The sequence below is a fragment of the Ischnura elegans genome, chromosome X (genome assembly GCF_921293095.1).
Source record: "Ischnura elegans chromosome X, ioIscEleg1.1, whole genome shotgun sequence".
NCBI classification, from domain to species: Eukaryota; Metazoa; Arthropoda; class Insecta; order Odonata; family Coenagrionidae; genus Ischnura; species Ischnura elegans.
Window position 1 is genome coordinate 82,556,056 of NC_060259.1, and position 11,032 is coordinate 82,567,087.

Sequence of the window (11,032 nt, forward strand, 5' to 3'; positions counted from 1 at the left end):
AACTTAACCGCAAACAAAAGAACGTGTAGTTTAAACCTTTCCTGTATAGAGCTGAAACTTAAGCATTTTTGATGTTACTTAGAGGGAACATTGAATTATACCAGGTTGAGCTTTTTTCATATATCTTTTTAATTTCTTCTAGATTGTCTTAAAAGTTATCGTTTTGAGGTGGCTCACGAGCCCTACATGCAATGCAATTCATGTTTTTCATTTCAGAAAGAAAAAAAAACTCGATGGGCAACATACACAGGATGACTTATGCGTTACATATAGAGTGCGTAGAAAAGAGAGAGTTTTTTCCATAATAATATATAAACAACGATTGTTAATTGTATATATTTTACTATGAATATATCGCATTTCCATCACGTCAAGCCTGAAACGATTTCGTACGAATGAGTTTTACATGAGGTTATTGAGATATTTCCGGGAGGCAACAAACTGTTGAGGTAATTTGCGCCATGGGGGAAGGATAGGTAAGGAAGGGTGGAGAGAAACCTGGGGTCGGCATAAGCTTGCTCTTAACCCTTTAAGGGCAGGCTTAGGGACACACATGTCCCAAATATTTGAAATTCTCTCAGAATGAAATGAGGCGTATGATTGTGAAAATTGTTTCTATTGAATAAAAGGCTATTAGCATCTAGTTTTAAATTCTTTTTGTGATATCCTTTAGATACTGCAGATTCTTGTTGTCCTTTTGTTTTTGTAAATGTAATTAATTTTTTCTACTTGTTATATTGCGTCTTCGTCCTCTAATTTATGTATTGTTACCTGGCCACAATAAAATGGCAACTATATGCTGATTGTGGTTCACTTTCTTTAAAATAAAAAATAATATATAAATACATAAGTTTTCACATTGTTCAGGACTTGCACTTGAAATGCTGTTTACGGAGTGGAAATTTGATCGTATATAACAAATGAATGAGATGGTCAATAATAACAGGTCTCTCGGTTTATCCTAGTCTGTGAAGTTATTACAAAAAACTCCGCATTTTTGCTTTAACTTTCACAAAATTAGTGTTTTTATGTCATGGGACGCAGGATGTCAGTATGTATCATAAGGGAGCGAGAATTGGTATTATTTCACGCCCCAGACTGTATCTCATAAAATATTAGAGATATCGCTCTGATATAAATGTTTCTGGAATCTACGCATTAATATCAGCCTAAAAACGTATAAAATGCGCCTAGGGGACCACGGCTTAATGTTCCATCCCACGGACGGAGTGTTGCGCTAAAATATCCTCCACATAGCATTCAAGCAGGGATCGGACAGTCTGTAAAAACTCTCTGCCACCGCCAGGATTTGAACCCTAGCCAGCGGGGTGGTAAGCCAGGATTCTAACCAACATACCAACCCGATCCCCTTTACATTAGGTCCACTTTTATACAAGTGAGAATGTTTTGGGTGCGGCTACTATAGCCCTATAATTTTTTTAAGGAATAAGCAGCTGTTACGGCTGGATTACACGATACATAAACACGTACGGGTCAATGTCTAAATGTGTGAACGCGAGAATGGACGCCAAAATGCACTGTGTAACCATCCAACTTGTGTGAATGTATGCACAGAAAATAGAACCTGTTCAAATTTGGTTCATGCATTCGTACATGTTCCGTTCCGGTCCACCAAAATCATTCACGCAAACGAACATTAACTTGTACGTGTTAGTGTACCGTGTAACCAGGCCTTTATATAGCAAAATTGATAATCATACTCAACCCTGAAGTTGAGAATTTTTACGGATTTAGGGAACACATTATTATGAAGACCATGGCATTTTAACCCCTCCCCCCGGTCTCGGTAAAAACCAACGATGACTATAAACTTTAGTAATGTGCAAACATTAAACCTAATACATATGTCAATAGAATTCCTTCCATATTTTAAGAAATGTATTTACATTTCAAAAATATTTTCATTTAAATTTCAAGTTAGGTGTCACTTTTGTTGATTTCAAGGCGGTTTCTTCTGGATGTTAAAATTTGACTCTTTTTTTTGAATGCCGCTTCGCCGGAATAGGGTTTCTTTAGGAGTATATCGTTAGATTTTTTCCCCTCTCTAATTTTTTTATTGGACATAATCGGATAGTGTGGTTTTTCGGGATAGAGGAAATTCATCGCTAAGGTGAAAGAGCGAGGTCACATATCTATCAAAGTTACAGTCAAATACGTACTTTTTATTTGGTTTGACTATATTAAGGAATAATTTTAGGTTATATATATAAAAGAGGGTCATATAAATTCTATCGAAATGGAAGGTATTAACCATAAGCAAGTCAGATATATAAATTAGGTGAGTCACCTGTAAAAGTACTCCAATTACGTAAATTTCGAAAAGGAGACATTGCCTACCTTAATTTTGGCTTAACTTGGATTTCCTGACAATACTCTGAGGTCCTCAACTTCTTCAAACTTAAAAAAATCTGCAAGGGCAGTATTATCATAAAAATCTTTTGTTTAATTTGAAATAAATTAATTCTAAAGCCAATATATGGTTCGAATAAAAGGTATGGAAGGAGGTACATTTCGGAATGTTCTAAGGATTGTTCAATTCGTTTTCCCAAGTCCTGATACACAAGTATGCGATATTTTTATGCATACATACGGTATATCAGCACTGATTCCTATAAGCAGCAGAAGTTTTGAACATATCAGTAAAAACATGTCATAAATGGGAGATATATATTGTGTATTTTCGCTAAAAGTACATTGTAATATATTTTATTTTAAGTTTAATGTTTAGGTTCATAATTATAAGTAAATAGATGTTATCTTCCACAATGGAAACTAATTTTACCTTTTCTCACTACCATTCTGTCGTTTTAGTATTGTATAAATTGGAATTTTATTATTCAGTCAGATTCTAAAGAAAAATGATAACCTGCGATATTTTTTATACCTGCCTATTGCTACTGGCTAGGAAAGAAATTTACCGTCGAAAAGTATAATCTAGATCTCCAATGATTGTCTTTGCAACATTTTCGCGACTATTATTTTACAAAGCACCATAGAAACCAATGGGCAATAAAAAAGTAACGGAATCATAGAATATGTTGGTTGAAAACTACGTGGTCAATCCTCTAACCTCATTATGGAACAGTGCAACCCTGTCAGACTGGAATCACAATATAACACCTGATTCTTATAGAAATACTGTTCAGCGAATTCTTAAAATTCGAACTACTTTAGATAGTAAGAATAGAGTAAGGGAATCCAACTCGAGTCAATTTATTTCCCTTGCGGATTTTACGCATTTCGAGTGCTTTTACTGGTGATATACCTCAATTGCATTGCTGACATGCTTATAGCTAACCAAAAATTATATCACCCTCTTTCGTACGTAAAAACTGAAAAATTTCCTGCTTTTTTTAGCCTAACCAAAAAACTGCGTATTAGATAGTAGCTTTGAAAGGAAGCTGACACTTTCACCTTTTTGATGAATTTCCTCTATCACTTAGTCTTAACAAAAACCTGCACTATCCGACTACCCCCTACAAAACTTAGGCTGGGCAGAATAAATATCTCACTACGTACTACTAAAAGATACCGTATTCATTGAATGACAAACTATCTAGACATATAAATGAAGATATTTTTGAATTTTAACGTGTATACCTGTGTGATTTAAAAAATGGACAGATTATACGTAGAATCAGCCTTTGAAAAAAAATATATCCTATTTATTCATATCAGTAGTTATTGCATTATCCACAGATATTGAGTATTTAAATACATGTGGAGGCCTGTTTACACGATTCATTAACACGAACGAGTTTATTTATAACTCTATGAACACGCGAATGAGCACGAACATGCCCCGTGTGCGAATGCCCGAACCCGACTTGTGCGAATGCTTGAACAGAAAATAGAATCTGTTCTGATTTGGTTCATGAAATCGCACATGTTCCGTTCCAGTCCACAAAAATGGTTCATGCAAACAGACATTTACTAGTGCGTGCTCGTTTATCGTGTAAACAGGCCTTTACATAGACTGAACTATGAGAGAACATGGCGTAGGCGTAATCATTAAAGGAGAAACGCTGCAGATGAAAACCCTGAGAAAATATGCGTGCTGCATCGCGCAAAAACGACCCATACTCGTTTAGGTCAAAGAACCATTTTATCAATTAATATTCTATTCAACCATATAACAAAGAAAAGGTAAATGAAATCCACTGGTGCTTCGTCCGGTGTCAGCAAAATAAATAACATCTATCTATTCAGAAAAGTCGGTATATCTTTTTCTTTCTAGAATTCATCAGGCAGCCAATTGCTGTTATTTATTAATTCACTCTAAAAATACCATTTGGTTTGGTATCAACCGCTCAAAAACCTACACTTTTAGCACTTAGTTGGAATGGGTCTCACTGTTAATGTTACAGTTAATGGCATGCCGCAGCCGTAGCGAAGAGATTGGTGTTTTCTCCTTCGCCAACAGAAGTGTATTTCCGCATTGCTTGATAAAGTATAGTATAGCATTGATACCGAAGCAGCGATAAAACTCCCTCTTCCCCACAACGACCCCGGAACTTTGCGGAAGTTCATTTTACCTTACATACTTTTCAAGGGTATTTTTAAGCAAACAGCTCGAAGGTGTAAACTGATCACAGCAGGTCTTATCTTAGCTTTCTGAACTCCATATTAGATGTAATTTCTCGGTGAAATTTTTAAAACACACTTCTACGGTATAGAAGAATTTTTCGCTCTAATGATGGCCTTTTAAATCAAGAATTAGTCTTTACGACAAAGCATGAATGTTCTTGAATAGATAAAATTTTTACCATGAATTTGCAAGTTAAAATATATCCATGGCTCTGAGGGACATAGGAATAGATATATACCACCGCAGTTGCTCCAAAATCTCCTGTGGCCATGGGCAATTTAAGGTTGTGGATGTACGACTTTCACGCTGATGAGTAGAAGATACAGCATCTGACCACATGTGATCGCACCAGTTCGGACCTGATAAAGTAAAATCGGTGACCAGCAGAGCGCGCCCAATGCTGTGCTTGATTGAACGCTTATCACGATCAAAACATTTTCCGTTCTTCATGGGTGAAGTGCAGTCGAATTTCCAACCGGGTGAGAGTCCATCTCTTTCATTATGCCTCTCATAGGAAATTTTAAAGCAACACCGATCGTAAGAGCATTTTCTGACATAATAGTCTCTTTCACGCGATTGGAAACCCGAGAGTACTTTATTCGGGTATCTGGCAAGGAAATCACCAGATCATTCATGCCTCCTTCATTTCTTAAGAGTTTTTTTCGCCGTAATCTATCTTTCCCTTCCATTAATAGATCAATTTATTTATTTAAGTTCATTTATTACAACATTTCTGCCAATTTAAAGTAACAAAGTAACATGATAATGATGAATATAAGTGAGAATATTAAAATGTAAAGAAAATAAAAAAAAACATAAGTGACAAGATTACGAAAATACAAATGAAAAACTTCAACGAAAATATGATTGATGAAAGAGTAAGATGAGAACAGGAAAGGATCGACATTACCTGGTAAAGAGTTAAGAAGTGAGGAGAGGCGATACCGCAGGGAATGATTAATATGAGAAAGTGTGGGGATTGGTAAGTGGAAAAAAAAAGAATGGGAACGACCGTAACGGCTAGGGATTTGGACATTAACGTTGTAAAGTAATTCAGATGAATCAGTAAATTCGAATAGTTGAAATATATATACCTACCATTTGATGAATCGCCCAAACATATTTTAAACTAAAAATATAACTTGCGATACATACTATAGTGATATAATCTCCTTGAATAACATCCAGATTTTGAATTTAACGTAAGTCTATCTACTTGTCATCAGGGTTTTACTGCAATTATGAACTCTCCTCTGTTTTCGCAAATTTGCATTTACGAAATTTCTCGTAGGTAGTAGTTTGGCAACTCTTCGATATAAACCGCAGTACATACACCCAATAATACATCCAATGAAACCATAAAATAAGATGAAAACCATGCTCTTTAAATTCCAATTCACCCCGCTTCAGGTTTCACTCATTATAATCCCCGAGAAAACTTTATTTAACAGTTAAGTTAAGGCTAGGATTTTAGGAAAATTCGCCTCTGTGCATCGTTCTGCCGTCTTATTGACTGCGATCTACTCTTGATTTCAAGTTTTCCGATGTAGGCAGCTGCACTCGGCAAGACTCCTCCGCTCTACGATAGACTTTTGCATTTACCTAATAATCTCTGACGCCTCTACCTATTCACTAAGATTCTCGATTTATGATTTTCCTGTCTCTTGATGATAGTTTTTAGTTGTATTCGTGGCATGAGTGTACCTAGCGAGGGGCAGGAGGGGGCAAAAGCAAAAACCCCCTTAGAAGCAAAAATTGCAAATGTCTTTTAGGAAAATAATATTTTTTCAAGCAAATAATTTAAAAAACTAATAAAGAGCTAAAGAGAGAAAAAAAAAAACTAATGAATAAAATTTTCCTTAAAATGTTGGTTTCATTCACCTTTTCCATGCTTAAATCTTACCTATAACCCTACAACTTGAACAACAATGGCTTGCCCCCCCCCCAGTTTTGATCCTGGGTAAGCCCTTGATTCGTGGTCGTTTTTGCTCGGACGGTTAACGAAAACCATTCCCCCAAAAGCACTCTCCAACTGCAGTGGAGTTTTCATGGAAAAAAGGGTTCTTCTGTATGAGCGGCACACAGCACTCAGCAGAGTCATCGCAATCTCGGGGATGGGTGGAATAAGGAAAGAGGGATGGAGGTGAAATGAGGAATGGGAGGTGGAAGGGAGGGGGAGAGGAAAAATGGAAAGGTGAGACAAAGGGGGTGGAAATGTAATGTTAAGGAAAGAGCTGTGAGCGAACCCTTGGTATGGAATACTTAACTATTTATTTAGTACCAAGATGACTTTATGATCTCTCTCCCAAATTACTATTACTCACTCACCAACTCCCAAGGCCGTAGCCAGGGGGGGATCAAGGGGGATTGAACCCCCCCCGAAATGAAAAATATTAAATAGATACTTTATGCTCGCTTGGTGCTCACACGACGATATTATATAGCGGCGCAGGAACCAATAGTAGTCTAGTGGTCCAATGCGACTTCAGTCAATAATTATCTAAGCGAATTTGTAGGTGCAGTGTGTGTAGTTGTAGTGCAGTGTGTGAAATAATAGTGCTGTGAATTAGTAGAGAGGTGAGTGACTTATGAGCCTCCTGAGGGACCGCAGAATTGACATCGACACCGAGGAGTTAATTCATTTGGTCGCTGCAAAGAAAAGCTGGAAGGCTAAATTCAATTTTATAATAATTTTTTTATATTTTCCTTTTAGGGTTTATAATAAATATGTATATTTAACCGTGTACGCTATTTTATTTATCTTATAAAAATAATTTTATGTTTGTCCACTATTCCATAAACCCCCGCCGAAAATATTTTCTTGCTACGGACTTGCTCAATCCCAGACTTAATGCATTTAGCAAAAAATATTGCCAACTTAGAGGTACTTCTGTACCAGATGAAAAAATGTTCACAAAGACTGGAGCGACGGCAAATGAAAGGAAACAGACTAACCACAAAAATGCTGTTAAAAATATTGTTTCCGAAAACTTGGATAGGGGGGGGGGAGTTTTTAATATGGATATTCCAAGTGACCAAGAATAAAGAATGTTTGTATTTTTCAATCCTAGGTATAATATATAATTTCATGTAACATACTTTGTAAGTTACATGAATTTATATATATTGTAACTAGGAAATATATATATTTTAGTTTCATGTAACCTCGTTTGTAAAATATCAAAGTATTTATTTTTACAATTGAAAATTGTGCGTATTTGACCGTAACTGAATTATATCATCTACAATAGATCAATAAATAATCGATTAGTTGTCCACCAATTACTCTAATTGCTGGGAGCACCTTTTCGATTAATCAAATGATTGATTAATCGATTAATATAAAAATTTTGCCATCCCGAACCCCCACACTCCCATCCTCGTCTTTCTCACGTCGTTATCACTACCGCCCCCACCCGCTTTTCATTCATCTCCACCCCACTCCCCATTTTTTCCCCTCTCGGCGGCGCCGGGGTAAAGTCCCCGACTGCTAACCCGGAGGTCACGGGTTCGAATCCCGCCTGGGTAGCTTGACCCATCATCCAGGGCATGGATGTTTGTGGTTGTCAATCATGTTAATTGTGAGAGAGGACAATGTTGTCCTGAATTCGCTTGACAAATAAAGACGAAATTATGATTATTATTATTCCTCCACCCCATTTCCTTCGAAAACTTTTCCTCTACTCTCCCCATCCCCCACCCTATCTCCCCCTCCTCTTCCTTCCCTCACCCAACTCCTCCCTCTTCCCCCCCTCCCTGTATAAGGTATATATTTTTGACATCACATATTATGAAAATGTGACACCACATTTTGAAAAACTAACGTGGTTAAAAATGCAGGATAGGCGCTTACTTTATAAGCAACATTTATGTACATGATAATAACGGCAGAACTCCCCACGTTCCCCGATCCCTGCTTGAGTGTTGTGTGAAAGACATATCAAGCGCAACACTCCGTCCGTCGGATGGGACGTTAAGGGACGTGGTCCCCTTGGCGCCTTTCGTTAAGGGCAGGCTAATGCCGACGCCGGGTTTCTCTCCACCCTTCCTTCCATACCCTTCCCTCATGGCGCAAATGACCTCAGCTGTCGGTCGCCTTCCCAAAATACTATATCATACCATACTTCTCACGTGTTTTCACCAAAATGTACAATATAATGCTAGAACAAATAAACGTCTTAAAAACACGCAACATCGAAGAACTTTACATACCACACTATCGAACATATATTTACGCTAGGTCTTTCTCTGTAATCTCTTGCGAAGTATGGAACCAACTGTCATACGATTTAAAAAATTTTAAAATGCAAGTCAATTCAAAAAGAATATAAAAAGAAATATTGCTCTATGTGAATTGAATATTGTAAGTCAACTGAATATTGTGCTACAGTTAATAAAATCAGATGTAATCATGAGTTCATACGTTTGTCTTGCTGATAATTATATGTATGTATTCTTTGTTCTATTTTGTAATATATTAAGTCGCATTTTGTGACATCGACGTTTAACGTAAATCTACATGTTTTTTTGTAATATTTCTGACTCTATTACATTTATAATCATGTACGTTCCTAAGAGAAACACCTGTTCCAATAATAATAATTCTCATTTTTTATTCCCTTCCCATTAGTTTCTCTTCCCTCCCCTTCTCCTACTCCAACCCCATTCCTCTACTTCCCCCTCTTTCTTCTCTCACCGTATCCCTTCTCCCTCCCCCCTCCCTTCCCATTATTTTCCTACGCCCCCTTCTCTCCTCCTCTCACCCCCACCTCACTCATTCCCCCACCCACTTACTCCTTCCCTCTTTTCCCCCTGCTCTTCCTTCCCTCACCACACTCCTTCCCCATCCCCTTCTATTATTTTACACTCTAACCCCTGCTCCTACTCACTCCCCTTACTCAACCAACCCCGCTCCGCTCATTCCCCTACCCACTTTCTTCTCCCCTCTTTTGCCTCTCCTCTTCCTTCACTCACCACACTCCTTCCCACTTCCCTTCTATTATTTTACTCCCCCTCCCCTGCTCCTCCTCCCTCCTCCTATTCTACATACCCCACTGCACTCATTCCACTACCCACTATCTCCTTCCCTCTTTACCCCCTGCTCTTCCTTCCCCCTTTCCTTCTATTATCTTACTCCCCCTTCCCTGCTCCTGCTCTCTCCCCTTGTTCTACCTACCCACTCCACACATTCCCCTGCCCATCTCCTCTTTTGCCTCTCCTCTTCCTTCCCTCACCACACTCCTTCCCACTTCCCTTCTATGACTTTACTCCCCCTCCCCTGCTCCTCCTCCCTCCCCTTATTCCACCAACCCCTCCCCACACATTTCTCCTTCCCTCTTTTGACCCCTCTCTTCCTTCCTCATCCCATAATTTCCCCCATTCCTCTCCCCCCCTCCCCTCTTCCCATCCCCCTCACCCACAACTTACCCCTCCACCGATTCTCTCTCTCAACCCCGTCGTCACCCATACTCTCTCCCCCCTTCTTCCACCGCCTCTCACCAGCTTCTCCCATCGGCCCGCAGCGGGTGGCAGGGGGTGAGTAGGACTCAAGACGCCGCCGCCCATTCCTGTCGGATTACCCTGTCCTTAAACGTCTATCCTGAACTATAAAAATGTTGATGCATGGGTTAAGAACACACACCATTCTCTCCCAATCCGTGCAGCTTCCCGTATTATTCTTTTGGAATTTTCCGGGCACATTTTTTTGGAACGTTAACTTCTTGGAGTGAACAGTTGCCGGGAGGAAATTCTTTTGGAATATATCGGAAGAAGGAACTAAGCCATTGGCTATTACATAATTAGATTGACGCCATTTAATTTACATGTTTTATGTATCGTGTCTCGATTCGTACGCTTAATCAGTACTTTGCTTTGATTTTAGCTGTATTTGTTTCGGAAAATGATAATACTCGAATATTTATTGCAAATATTATGGTCACGTTTGAAAATTCCTCAAAATAACTATGATTCATGCTTACTTTGATTTTTTTGTAGCCGTATCAGCCTCGTCGTTGGTGTTTGTAAAGACATGCTGTGTTTTGATGATAAAAATGCTTACCGCCCTCGTGTGAAATGCTCACTGTCCTTCGCTTTGCACTCTTTAACAAGGAACGTAAAAATATACATAGTTGTAGTAATAATTAGTTTAGGGTACAGAAAGCCTAAGGTTTTCGGTGAGTCACCTCGCATTATATCGAAGGCACCTGATTCTTATGACAAAATCAAGATTTGATATAGGTCCTCTCTTTCATCTACATCTACATAATACCCCGCGAGCCGCCTAAAAGGCGTGTGGCAGGGGGTGTCAGGTCACCAGCCGCTTACAACTAAAAAAATGAAGTGCTCTAACGAGGTTGGGACTAGCGTTCATTAAAGTCCTTTATGGTTCGGGGGAAAAACGAATTCCCATATCTATCCGTTCGG